Raw genomic sequence first — 14365 nt, 5'->3', positions numbered from 1 at the left:
GCCAACATTGTCTTCTGGGTACCCCCCCACACACACCCTGCACACACACACACACACACACACACACACACACACACACACACACACACACACCTATGCACATAAAAATGCACACAAACAGTAGAATAGATCTTGACTATGAGGTTCTAAAGTCGATTATGATAACAGGTGATATTAGCTCTGAAAATACACTCAAAGTGACTATATCTTGGGGAAGTTTTCCTGGCAGGTAGGCCCTGGCCTCATTCCTTGATGCACCCTGGGATCTGGCCTCAGGCAGGATTGAGGCTGTGCTGATGGACCTCAGCCACTGCCCTGCTGGGACCAGGACCTGTCCTAAATCAAGGTAAGCAGATGAAGCTATCTGGGGCTGATGACCTTTTGAAGATACCCTCGCTTTAGAAGCATCAGATGATGTGTTCCAGGGATAAAAGGATGTGTTCTCTGTTTTCTGATGGCCCTTTGGGTCTTTGGAAAGAAGTGTCACATACCAAGAACACTTGGGAAACACTGTGTCAGTGTTAGATACATTTCCCCTGCAGCCTTCATCCTGGTCTCCAGGATCTGATCCGATCTGATCCGTATTTGTATCACAAGGCCATTGCTATGTGGCAAATTATCCCACAGCTCAGTGGCTAAAAATAAGGAGGGACATAGGTGCCACTCACAGTCCCTGTGTGTCAGACATCTGTGGGGAGCGCAGCTGTAGGGGCTGGGTAGCCTGGCTCCAGGTCTCCTGAACTGCAGTGGAACTGTAGGCTTTCTTGTCTAGGCTGGGACTGGGGGAGTCCTCCTGGGAAGGTTTCCTGCTGGACTGCGGGTGGCATTTGGGAAGAGCTCTCAGTTCTCTATGGGTCCCTCTTTACAGGACTGCTGGTGGCCCTCAAGCAACAGAGACTCCCCTTCCAGAGAGCAAGACAGAAGCTGCAATGCCTGACAAAGTGAGATTTGATCACACATTGCCATGGGACTAGGGCTGTGTCCAAGTGAGATCCTGAACTGCAGTGGAGACATGGGGACAAGGTCTTTGATGGTTACCTGGACCAGTCTTCGGTAGACTTGAGGGTGTGTAGTATATGTGCATATGTACAGTGCATGTAGTGTGTGTATACGTGTGTGTGTGTGTGTGTGTGTGTGTGTGTGTGTGTGTGTGTGTGTGTGTTTTGGGTGGGAGCTAAGGCCTGGGCTCTGTGGCCCAACCCAAACTGGGGGAGGGGGGATCCTCAGGTCTACAGACAGCACCAGTTTGTACTGCAGTTGGCATTTTCCATGTTAGAGCAGCCAGTGCCCCTCTTGGTACACCCTGGCTGGCAGTCACTAGGCCCCCAGTTTGGAGCTTCTGTCCTGCTCAGCCCCTTTCTTAGCTTTTTCCCTTCAGTGGTCTAATCAGAAGCAAATGGCAACTGATATTGGGTGCCAATCACAGCAGTTTTCTTCTCTCTGGGCTGAGACTTGCACTCCATGAACATAGCTCAAAGCCCTTTTGGAAAAGGCACTTCTGTCTTGTGCAAACAGAATGGGCAAATCCAGTTTGGGATTTCCCCCAATTGGGAAAAGAAACAACAGGTTTCCATGCCAAGGCCGATGAGCCCATCACCTCGTACAGATGTGCCGAGGACTGGGCTCCTCTGCAGCACTTTGGCCTTGTCCCAAGAAGCCTGTCCTGCCTGCTGTGTCTAGGTCCTGGCTGCCACCGGCTCCCCCGCCTGCCCCAGCTACCTTTTAAGCTTATACTAGATTCAGCTGTTGGCCATAGCCTGTTCTGGAGGCAGTGTGAGGAGGCTGAGTCAGCTGGTACCCAAAACTGTGGCCTAGGCTGATCTGCACCAGCTTGGCATGCACAGGGGTAGGTCAGAGCCCAGTAACAATAGGAAATACAGCTCCAGCCTCTGAGTGTGGCCCAGGAGGACCAAACTGAGCAACAAGCTCACCATGTAGCTTTGTACCTGCAGGGGCTGAGGTGATAGTCACCTGTGACTGTCTATCTTTAGGTCTGAGTTTTTTGTTGTTGGTGTTGTTTTTCCAGACAGGGTTTCTCTGTGTAGCTTTGTGCCTTTCCTGGAACTTGCTTTGGAGACAGGCTGGCCTTGAACTCACAGAGATCCACCTGCCTCTGCCTCCTGAATGCTGAGATTAAAGGCATGCGCCACCCTCCACCCACCCCCCCACCCCTGCCACCCCACCCCCCGGCCCTCCTGGGTTTTCATACCATGGTGTGATGACTGGTTTTATGTCAACTTGACATATGCTAGAGTCATTTGGGAAGTGGGAACCTCAGTTGAGAAAATGCCGCCAATAGAAAAGGCAAGATTGTGTGCATTTTCTTGATTGATGATTGACGTGGGAGGTCCCAGCTCACTGTGGGTATCAGTAGGGCAGTGCCACCCCTGGACTGCTGGTCCTAGATGCTATAAGAACTCAGGATGAGCAAGCCATGAGGAGCAACCCAGTAGGCAGTGCTCCTCCATGGCCTCTATATTGGTTCATGCCTCCAGGTTCCTGCCTTGACTTTCTGCCCTGATTTCTTCAGTGATGGATTGTGACCTGAGAGTTGTAAGGTGAAACAAGCTCCTTCATCCCCAAGTGGATTTTGGCCAATGGTGTTTTATCACAGCAATAGAAACTCTAAGACACATGGTGTGAATTCATTTCTGATTGCCGGATTGTGTTACTTTTGAAAGTCATACGTTTAAAGACTTCTTCCCTGTGTGTTGGGAAATGGAAGGCCTGGCTCCTCACAGAACAGGACCCAGAATTCCATGTTCACAGATGACACGTGGGCCTCCTGTGTTCTTTGGCCTCTATTCCTATGTCTAGCTCAAGGACACAGATAGAATGGACCCAGGATGCCCCAATCTGCAGCAATATCACCAGTAGGGCTTCAAGCTGTCTGTCCTTTCCCACGGGACACAGTCAGCACAAATGGATGGCGAAACCTGGGATGACAGGACAGGGCAGATGGAGTGAAGCTAGCACTCTGTACCCAGGGGAGTGGAGGACCCAAGGCCACACAGGGGAGGCACTGTGGGACTGGACGCTAAGCAGCTGTTCTGTAGGGCATAGATAAGGATCCAGTGCAGACTTTAGTGCCCTGTTTGGAAATCTCAGATGGGAGTTCCTGGAAGAGTGAGGGCAGTCTCCCTGGGGTGCTGTGTCTGCTGAGGCAGAGTCTAGTGACCAAGGACAAAATCAGGGACCAGAGTCTACATGCCCCCCCTCAAGCCAAGAGCCTTTCTGCTGTGAGCCTGATTATTGTCACACTAGGGGACCAGGACAGATGTGAGCTCTGCCCAGAACTCCAAATCCTAAGGCAGCTGTGAGGATAGTGAGTGAACTGTCTTGTGGGATGTTGTAATGATCCCCATCATCATAACCAGGCTTGGAGCTCCATCTGGAGAGAGACCATAGGTGCTGGCAAACCCACCCTGGTCTAGATCTCCTTGGGACAAGGGGAGAGGATATCATGGTGACTCCACAGATGAGGAAATGGAGGCTCTGGAAGGGCCAGGCTCACAAAGTGTGCACCCCAAGCAAGAAGCAGAGCCAGAGTCAGGTCCTGCTTGTCCAACAGGTAAGCATTAGGTGTGAGCAGGAGTGTGAACAGGAGTATGGGCAGGAGTGTGGCAGGAGTGTGGGCAGGAGTGTGAGCAGGAGTGTGAGCAGGAGTGTGGGCAGGGGTGTGAGCAGGAGTGTGGGCAGGAGTGTGGGCAGGAGTGTGGGCAGGAGTGTGAGCAGGAGTGTGAACAGGAGTGTAAGCAGGAGTGTGGGCAGGGGTGTGAGCAGGAGTGTGGGCAGGGGTGTGAGCAGGAGTGTGGGCAGGGGTGTGAGCAGGAGTGTGGGCAGGAGTGTGAGCAGGAGTGTGAACAGGAGTGTAAGCAGGAGTGTGGGCAGGAGTGTGGGCAGGAGTGTGGGCAGGAGTGTGAACAGGAGTGTAAGCAGGAGTGTGGGCAGGAGTGTGGGCAGAGGTGTGAGCAGGAGTATGAACAGGAGTGTGAGCTGGAGTGTGGGCAGGGGTGTGAGCAGGAGTGTGGCAGGAGTATGGACAGGGGTGTGGGCAGGGGTGTGAGCAGGAGTGTGGCAGGAGTGTGAACAGGAGTGTAAGCAGGAGTGTGGGCAGAGGTGTGAGCAGGAGTGTGGCAGGAGTGTGAACAGGAGTGTGAGCAGGAGTGTGGGCAGGGGTGTGAGCAGGAGTGTGGCAGGAGTGTGAACAGGAGTGTAAGCAGGAGTGTGGGCAGGAGTGTGAGCAGGAGTGTGAGCAGGAGGGTGGGCAGGGGTGTGAGCAGGAGTGTGGCAGGAGTGTGAACAGGAGTGTAAGCAGGAGTGTGGGCAGGAGTGTGAGCAGGAGTGTGAGCAGGAGGGTGGGCAGGGGTGTGAGCAGGAGTGTGGGCAGGAGTGTGAACAGGAGTGTGGCAGGAGTGTGAATAGGAGTGTGAGCAGGAGTGTGGGCAGGGGTGTGAGCAGGAGGGCAGAGCAGCCCACATGGCTGTTGGTCAGCTCCTGACACATCATAGTGGGTTCTAATCACCAGGACAGCTTGCTGCAGCATCTGGCTTGAGCTGAATTGTGTCCCCCAGAGTTCACATGCCAAGTCCCTAGTTCCCAGGACATGACGGTTTGGGGACAGGGCCTTTGCAGAAGGAGTACCATCACCTGGGGTCCCCTGAAATGCAGTTGTTATGAATAGCTCCAAGGCTTCCCTGGCCTAGGCCACAGGTGGAGATGTGACACCGTGGTGACCCTAGTGGGTGGAGTTCAGAACGAAACCCATCACAGACTGGACATCCAAAGAGGCTTGGCAAAGAGCACAGGGAACTTGCCACAGCTGTCCCACTTTTTAAAGATTTTGTTATTGTTGTTGATAAAAGTCACCTATTGCTCTGGGAGACAAATAAGTATCTGATTTACTGGAATTGCTTTTTTTGTGGTGGTTTGAATGAGAATGGCACCTATATGCTCACATGTTTGAATCGTTGGTCCCCCCCCCCCCAACACCTCGCTGATGGAACTGTTTCGGAAGGATTAGGAGGTATGACCTTGTTGGAAGAGGTGTGTTATTGGGAGTGGACTTTGAGGTTTAAAAATACCTGTGTCATTCCCAATTAGGTTTCTTTGTCTCGTAGTTTGTCTCAAAGTATAAGCTTTTTTTGCTGAGTGTAGTGGAGCACATCTTTAATCCCAGCACGTGAAAGACAGAGGCAGGCACATCTCTGTGAGTTCCAGGCCAGCTTGGTCTACACAGTGAGACCCTGCCTGGGGGAGGTGGGGGATATAAGCTTTCAGCTACTGCTCCAGTGCCATGCACACCCCCTGCCTTCATGCTCCCTGCTATGATGATCATGTGCTCCAACCCTCTTAAACTCTAAGATCCAAATAAACTCTTCTGTAAGTTGCCTTGGTCATGTATCTTATCACAGCAACAGAAAAGTAACTAAGACACAGTTCTCATCTATCCCAACATGTCTGTCTAGTTAAATAGGGGAATCTGGTTTGTTCCAGGGTGTGAGGGGCAGAATCTCCGTGGGAACCAGAGAGCAGACACAAGCATCACCCCATCAAGGGTAGAGGAGCTGGGGCTATACCTTAGCACTGCAGGCAGCATATTGCCCCTCCCCCGAAGGAGTCAGGGTCACCAAGTAGGGAAGAGGCCATACTCTAGCGTCCATCCCAAATGCAACTCAGCATTGCGGCCAACTGAACACAAGGATTCACCTCATTCTAGACGGTCAGGCTGTCTGTGCTCATCAGTGCTTACTTCCTGACATCGTAACACAATAATGGCATCAGAGCAGTGTGGAGCGGGTCTGTGGTATGGCGATGTCCCGGGCCTCCACTTGGCCATGGCATGCAGAGCTCCACCTCCCAGGTGGGGGATGACTCCTGCTTGAGCTATCATCAGGACTTCGGAAGGCTGACTTAATGAATAAAAGATAAAGGCTTAGAGAGGTGCAGGTTGTAGGCATTTAGCAGCCCTTTGTCTGTCAAAGATCCTTTCTGGGTAATCCAATCAGAGAACAGCTGCTCCAGCCACATCTGCTGACAATGAAATGGAAGTGAGATGGTAAATGAGCCAGATGTCATCCGTGATGGGGGAGGAGCCCTCAGCTACCGCAGGTGAGTCTGGTGGGAAGGCATGTGCAGGTGGGAGGCTGGGAGTCCTCAGCAGACTGGACGGGTGGAGTTCCTCCCAGGAGTCCCGCTCCATTGGAGAAGTCGCAGCCCCGTGGAGGCTGTCAGAGACGTTCTTCCACCACACCCTACTCTTACAGAGGCCACGGCCCCACAGGAAGTCCACAGGTGCCCAACAAACCTTTGCATTGGTGTCTGAGGTGTGGCCCCACTCCAGGCTGTCTCTGAGTCTCTGTGAGGGAGACGCCTGTGGGAGGAGGAGGCTGCACTGGGAGCCTCGCAGTGGATTTCTCTCTAGAGCTGTGAGGCCGCACCGCTGGCCCTAGGCCTGAGTAACTGGTCACACCTGATCCCTCTGGCTAGTCGCTTAACAATCCCAGGTTTCTTCCCTAGTGACCGGCAACCAGAAAGTCCTTCCCTGGGTGCCCTCTCCTACCCTGCTGACTGTGCGTTGTTTACTAAACAGTTGCCTCCTAATTGCTTTGCTTTTGTGTTAATCAGCATCCCCTATTTCCCTACAGCTCTTCTGATTCTTTTGAGTTTGGGGTCTGGGCCAGGGGCAGCTTCTGTATCTGTACCCAACATGTAGCAGAAATCCTGGAATGGTGATGGGTCCCTGGGTCACTTCTCCCAGGAGGTACAGGACAAAAAGCCTGGCTTGGCTTTGTCCCCCAGGGCCGGGTAGTGCCCAGCCGCCATCCCAACTGGCAGAGGGTCTGAGGACCACAGTAGGATGTAATTGGAGACACCCAGAGAATTGGAATGACTTCTCATGTGTGCAGAAGGGAGCGGGAGGACAGAATAGTGTTCTCTTTGGCTCTGCAGAGGAAGACCTGGCTGTTATGGTTACTGCAGCCCCCAAGGCCAGCTGTAGGGCACCATGCATTTGGTCTCCTGAACCAAGGTCTAGTGTAGAAACTGAAGGTGGGGGGGTCAGATCCTAGGGGTCAGGGTCACCTCTGGAGGGAGCGGATCACAGGGGCACTTAGTGTCATAGCGGGGCATAGATCGATAGTTTTTTTCTGGATCCAGGCTCTGCTGTGGGGTACCAAGGAGGAAGAAAAGGTAAGAGTTGGTGATCCCTGGACCCACCTCCCTCTTAAATTGTACCCCAGTCTCTGGGGTTACCTCTATCAGAAAGAGATCCCTCAGAAAGCTGGCATGATTACCATGGGGCAGATCTGATCTCACCCGGACTCTCAGATCAGACTTGACTCTAGGAAGAGTCGCCCGCACCTCCCTGATGGTTCCTTGCTTGTCTTTCTCTCAGACCTGGGACAGTGGGTTGCAGGAGCAGGACCCATGTCTGCTGCTGGGACCCATCCTGTCCTTTGGCCCTTTCCTCTGGACACATTCTGGGGCTAGGCTGTGTCTCCTAGGAGAATTATTTTTGCCCATGGCACAAATAAACCCAAGAGGAGTTGATACCCCAACAATCACAAAGACAAGTAACTGCCAGAGCATGAAGCCAAAGGGAGAAGTCGTGAGCAGACCCTGCCCCATGGCTACCTTCAGAAGTGGCAGGGACTTTTTATTTAAAATCACCAAGGCACTGGGGCAATGGCTCATAAGGCTAACGTGTTTGCTGTGCAAGCAAGAGGCCGAGAGTCTGGTCCCCAGAACCTGCATTAAAAAAAAAAAAAAAGTTGAAGCTGGGCATGGTAGTGCACGCCTTTAACCTCAGCACTCAGGAGGCAGAGGCAGGTGAATTTCTATGAGTTCATGGCCGGCCTGGATTATAAAGAGTTCCCAACTAGCAAAGTCTGAACAGTGAGTCCATATTTCTTTTTTTTTTTTTTTTTTTTTTTTTTTTTTTTTTTTTTTGGTTTTTCGAGACAGGGTTTCTCTGTGTAGCTTTGCGCCTTTCCTGGAGCTCACTTGGTAGCCCAGGCTGGCCTCGAACTCACAGAGATCCGCCTACCTCTGCCTCCCGAGTGCTGGGATTAAAGGCGTGCGCCACCAACGCCCGGCCTGAGTCCATATTTCTTAAAAACCAAACCAACCAAATAAAAACAATGAACAGCACATGAAAAATAACAGCTCACACACACACACACACACACACACACACACACACACACACACACACACACACGGCACCTGAATATACATCTGAATATACATGTTACACTTACACACATATGAGCATATATACAGTTATACACATAAATGAAATAAAAAATTGCCAAATTTTTCAAATGAATTAAAAACAGAACAATTTAAAAAATGAATCTTAAAGTTTGCCCCGGCTACTCCAGGCCTTACTATGATTGTTTCCTTTCCTGTGTTGGCCTCAGTGTTTATGCTACTGAGAAATATATGCATCTGGAAATACATGAGACATGATCCTGCTTTGTATTCTAAACTTTCTTTAAATGATCTTCTACTGTATATATATCTCTGCTGGTTTCTTTAAAAAAACAAAAAACAAAAAACAAACAAAACAAGGGCTAGAGAGGTGGCTCAGAGGTTAAGAGCACTGCTTGCTCTTCCAAAGGTCCTGAGTTCAATTCCCAGCAACCACATGGTGGCTCACAACCATCTGTAATGAGATCTGGTGCCCTCTTCTGGCCTGCAGGGATACGTGTAGACAGAACACTGTATACATAATAAATAAATAAATCTTTAAAAAAACAAACAAACAAACAAACAAACAAACAAAAAAACGATGGAGAGATGACTCAGTGGTTAAGAGCTCTTGTTGCTCTTGCAGTAGGTCCGGGTTCAATTCCCAGCACTCACATGAAGGCTCACCACCATTCGTAACTCCAGTTCCAAGGGATCTGAAGCTTTCTTCTGACCACCTTGGACACCAGGCCCGCAATGTGGTACAGAGACATTCATACACATAATAAAAAAAAACCTCAACTTTTTAAAAGGTGTTAAAAATGTATCATAATAACATAAATGTTCACCCTCCCAATTTCCATGTGGGCCATGTATTGTCAGCCACAGGACACTGCCTTGATGGTCCTGGGCTTTCCTCTCCTGCATGACTAAAACTCTACACTACCAAGAAAGGACTTCTTGTGTCCTGTGGTGCTGCCCTGGGCCTGTGAGTACCCTCTGGTTACCTCTTGTGGGTGGGTCAAACAGGGACTGTCTTTTAAAAAATTAAATATATTGTGTGTGTGTGTGTGTGTGTGTGTGTGTGTGTGTGTGTGTGTGTGTGGTCAGAGAACAGCTTGTAGGAGTTGGCTTTCTACCAGGTGGATCCTGGAGAGGAAGCCTAGGTCTTCAGGCTTTGTGGATAGCACCTTAACCCAATGAGCCTTATCGCTCCAGCCTAGGAACTGTCCTTGTGTCTGTCTTGCTTCCAATTTTGTCTACACTTTGTTGCATGTGATAGCATGTCCTTTAAGGCTGGTACCATTCCACTGTATGAGCCCACCTCATCTTTCTACAGATTCAGCTATGCCTGGCTGCTGTGGCCAATGCGATGGTAACTGCTGTGCACATGATGATACCTCCTGGAGACCATGATTGCTGTTCTTTGGGCACAAATCTTGAATCAGGGTTGCTGGAACACAATTTGTTTTTATTTTAAAATTATTTTTTCAATTACGTGTATGGGGGTGTATGTGCACATGAAGCAGGTGCCTGAGGTGCCAGGTGCCCCTGGAGTTTCAGGCAATTGTGAATTGCCTAACACTGGATCGGGGATCTGAACTTGAGTCATCTTAACCTCTGAGGCCTCTCTCCAACCCCCATAATAATGTAGCACCCTTGTGCAACCCTTATGACCCAAAATTTTTACCTTATTGCCTGCAATTTATTATAATACACCCCAAGAACCACCCCACAATCCATTCACGTTCCTTAGCAACTGTCTTAAAGTTTTTATTGCTGTGAAGAGACACCATGACATGACAACTCTTATTAAAAAAACATTTAATTGGGTAGCCTGCTTACAGTTTCAGAGGTTCAGTCCATTATCATCATGGTGGGGAGCATGGCGGCATGCAGGCAGGTGTGGTGCTGGCTACATCTTAGCTTACATGGAACAGGAAGTTGACTGAGACACTGGGAAGTATCCTGACCATAGGAAACCTCAAAGCCCGCCCCCGCAATGACACACTTCCTCCAACAAGACCATGCTCACTTCAATGAAGCCACACCTCCTAATAGTGCCACTTCCTATGAGATTATAGGGGCCAATTACATTCAAACTACCACAGTGACCTTTTGAGAAGGCACCAAAATCCTTTACTTGGCTATTGTTAGGATACTTAAGTTCAGCTCTCTTGGGAAGGCCATACTCATGCTTGAGGATGTGTGATCCTTTCTCTGAATTCCTCTGTATTCCCCACCCCCCTCACACCTGATCCAGCTTAAATCTAAGTTAACTCTCTTTTTCATAAACTCCAAACCTGCTTCATAATGACTGGGTCTGATATTCTTTTCTGCAGTGGAGTCGGGCATCCCAGTTCACCTTTGCAAAGGTCTCCGAATTGAACTTCCCAGGCTGCTCCTGCAGGTGGCAGTGTGGAGCTGAGCGCTGTCAGCCCCTTGACAGTGTGAGTTTTTAATATACTTTGGACATTAACCCTTTGCCAGGTATGTGGTGAGCAAATACTTCCTCTCCAGGGGCTGTCTTTTTGCTATTGGCTGCTTGACACCTCTCAAGCTTGCCTATTTTTGCTTTTGTTGCATCTGGACTTGGTGGCATATCCAAGAAATCCTTGCCAGATCCAAAGGCGGCTCTTAACCAGCAGGCGCTGGCAGCCTGTCCAGCTTTACTGCACTTACTGTCCTCACTGGCTGTCACCCAGTAGAAAGGCCACTGCTACTCATGGTGACAGGGTCAGTTGGCGAGGATTCCTTGCTCGGTGTGGGTTCAGGAATTTCTATGGTGCATCGGCAGAGCTCACTGGGTCCTTCCCTCTCAAGACTGCTGTTTATCTTCCTTCTGGTCTAGGACAACGTAGATCCTCACAGAGTTCAAGAGCAGCCACAAAAAAACATAAAGACTGGGCACAGTGGGAAGGGATATAGCCTCTTACAGCCGAGGCGACTCCCATCCGTCCGGCACCCACTTTTAGAACAATATAGCACAGACCATGTGGGGTGCTGTTTTGAAAGCTGCCACTTGGGGAGCAATCTGTGTGTTCTCCTCTTATGTAGTGTTAATGTCTTGTTAGAAAGATTTCAAAATTAGAATCAACATTTGGGAAGAAACAAGATCTTTCACACACTTCGAATTTGAGTGGCACCAAACATGACAGAGCTGAGTCCTCCAAAGCTGACCTGGGCCCCAGCACTTTCCATACTCTCCTGTGCTGGCTTCGTTCCTGCCTCTCTGCTCACCCATACTGACCACTGCACACTCCCCGGGCATCTGTCCCGTGCGTCCCTCCTTCCACACCCTTACCTAACATGGGAGGCACCAATGACTTACTGTTCCTCTCCTCCCTGCCTCCTGGGTTCCCCTTGCCTCCTGGGCTCCTCCCTGTCTCCTGGGCTCCTCCCTGTCTCCTGGGCTCCTCCTTACCTCCTGGGCTCCTCCCTGCCTCCTGGGCTCCCTGCCTCCTGGGCTCCTCCTTGCCTCCTTGGCTTCCCTCATCCCACCGTCCTTCCAGGAAAACAAGCACCCCAATGGCACGGTGGGGCTTCACTTTCCTTGTTGGGGGGCCAAAGCATGTCTTCTTTCTCTCTTATCATAGAAACAATAAACACTGGCTTAGCATCAGACCTTCTAAATTCCCCTCCGGCCAGAGGCCAGAAAGCCCAGGCCAAGGTAGGAACAGTCCTTGAGGGACCACCTAGATGGAAGAGCTTTGTTTCCTAGATCACTTGGGAAATGTTGGCAAGAAACTCATCAGCAGGGCAATCAACATAGGCCTTTGGGCTTGGCCAGGAAAATCTTGGACCCTGATCTTTTTGCTTGGTTTAGTTTTTTAGCCGAACATCTCCTGCGGCCTTCAGCTGGCTCGTGCCAGAACTCCATGCCTTTTTTGTTGACAGGGGCCCAGTGGTGAGCAGTTTTCTCACACAGAGTTTGTCAGCAGGGTTCCAAAGCTCTGCAGACCAGACGCCACCATCTCATCCTGATAATCCATCTTGGAAAACTACAAACTCACCCTATCTGGGCTAAAGAGCTTCATCTTACCCTCCCAGTTAGCCTCTGGGGCCTCGGGGCACAGAGGCCACACCTAGAGCTGAACCCTGTGCCTTAGCCGTAGGCCGGTTTTCTTTCTTTTCTTGTGTGTTTTCTCTTTTGGGTACCTAGAGACAAGAAAAATAGAGTGAATTTAATGCTATCTGATCTGCAATTTAACAGACTGCAGTGGGTGCTGGGTGAACCGTCACTCATCGCTTGGGAATGCCTCCTGCTGTCCTGTCCTGGCTCCCAAATCTGCGCATCCTCAGCAGGGCTCAGGGTTCTCTCTTAAGTCACGTGAGGCTCTAGGTGAAGCTACTGCTGTAGTACGCGTCCCCTTGCTGGCCTCCAACTCCAAATGGTTGGCCAAGCCTCTATAGGCTGCATCTCAGAAGGTGTTTCTATCGGATTGACATTTAAGTCAGTAGAGTCTGGGTGGTGTAGACAACCCCTGAGCCCCATACTATGGGTGGTCCCATCCAGCAGACTGAAGCCTTGGAAGAAAAAGCCTATGTTCTGGAGGAAGCATGAATCTGCCAGCTGATGTCTGTGCACCCAAACTACAACACACACACACACACACACACACACACACACACACACACACACACACACACACACCATGAGCTCTCTGCATTTGGCTCAAATCCCAGCCATTTAGCTCTGTGAGGTCTGGTCAGGCCAACCCAAATCATTGCTTGCTTCTCAGGTACATGGAGGTCACACATCTGTTCCAGTATCTGGCATCTGGGCACCTCATACTACATTTTGAAATGGTTTCCCAGGAGCTGAGGGTAATTATGACAGTGTGAGGGCAGGCATGGGAGTGCCTGTCTCTGGGCCACCCAGCCATTCCCACGGCTCCTCCTATGTTCTAAAAACCTCAGAAACCAAGACAGTAGGACCCTTTCTGCAACCCAGCACCCAGAACAGCATCCACTGGGAACCTGCCTGCCCAGGACGGTTCTGGTAAAGAGAATGGGTGGCCAGGCGGTGCCTTCCTTTCCCCTAGCTGCCGGCAGGAGGGAGACACCGCCAGTGGTTTCCAGTCAGGACATCTTGCCTGGTTGTCATTGGGTCAGAGCCAGCTCTTCCTTCCTGTTTCAGTTGGCTTCAGTCTGTTTATTATCCGTGCAGTTCTCTAGAGAAAGATCAGAAAGCTGGTTTCTACCCTGAGCAACCTGAAGCACTGGGACCCTTTGCTCTCTAGGTCTTCAGGACAGACTCCCAATGCCCAGCCCCTCCTGCTCCTAGGTGGGACACGAGGGCCTGGTTGGTGTGAGAACAGGGTCTAGGACCTGGTGTGTGTGTGGGGGGGTGTGAGGTGCAAGGTGTGTGAGGGGACTGGGGGTGTGGGGTGGGTGTTAGGTGCAGGGGTGTGAGCTAAAGAGGGGAGTGTGGGATTATAGGGTATGGGGAGGTAAGGAAGCGTCTAGTGCTGGGTCACCTGTGTCTGAGAGGGTCTGACCAGTGGGAAGATGATCACTGAGGAGCACCAGGGATCATGAGGAGCACTGAGGAGGAAGGGAATAGATGATCACTGAGGAGCACCAGGGATCATGAGGAGCACAGAGGAGGAAGGGAATAGATGATCACTGAGGAGCACCAGGGACCATGAGGAGCACTGAGGAGGAAGGGAATAGATGATCACTGAGGAGCACCAGGGACCATGAGGAGCACTGAGGAGGACAGGATATCAAGCACAGCTGAGAAGCACCAACAAGCCCTGGGATAAACTAGAAAAAAGGAATAGGGTGGAGGTAGACAGGGCCTGGGCCTGAGGAGGAGTTGTGGTTTTCTACCGGGGTCCTGAGCTCTGAGGATACCTCTGAGCGCCCGGTGAGAGAGGAAGGGACAGAGTCCCTAGAGGGAACAGTGTCACCCAAAGAGGCTCAGAAACCATGTCTTCTGTTTTCATCTAGGCCTAACTGACCCCGAGGAACAACAGTAGCCAAAAAGCTTTAGAACAATTTCCTTATGCAAACAACCAATCCAGAGCAGACCCCTGTGCCCTATCTTCCCATGCTCTGGGCTCTGGCCCTTGCCATCCTGCCTCGGGGTCTGGAGATAGCCCTCCAAGTCACTTGCTCTGCTTTCCCTGATATGTCCATAGCAACCACAGACTATGATCTTGCTCAC

At 50.8% G+C, this 14365-nt stretch overlaps 1 long non-coding RNA gene across 1 annotated transcript in view; it reads left to right on the top strand.

Annotated features, from left to right (window-relative positions):
- Window positions 1-14365, top strand: part of LOC121829464 (uncharacterized) — a 47198-nt gene that overhangs the window by 26105 nt on the left and 6728 nt on the right. The window lies entirely within an intron of this gene.

The sequence above is a fragment of the Peromyscus maniculatus genome, chromosome 5 (genome assembly GCF_049852395.1).
Source record: "Peromyscus maniculatus bairdii isolate BWxNUB_F1_BW_parent chromosome 5, HU_Pman_BW_mat_3.1, whole genome shotgun sequence".
NCBI lineage: Eukaryota > Metazoa > Chordata > Mammalia > Rodentia > Cricetidae > Peromyscus > Peromyscus maniculatus.
The sequence above is the reverse complement of the archived record's forward strand: the minus strand, read 5'-3'. Positions and strand labels throughout refer to the sequence as shown.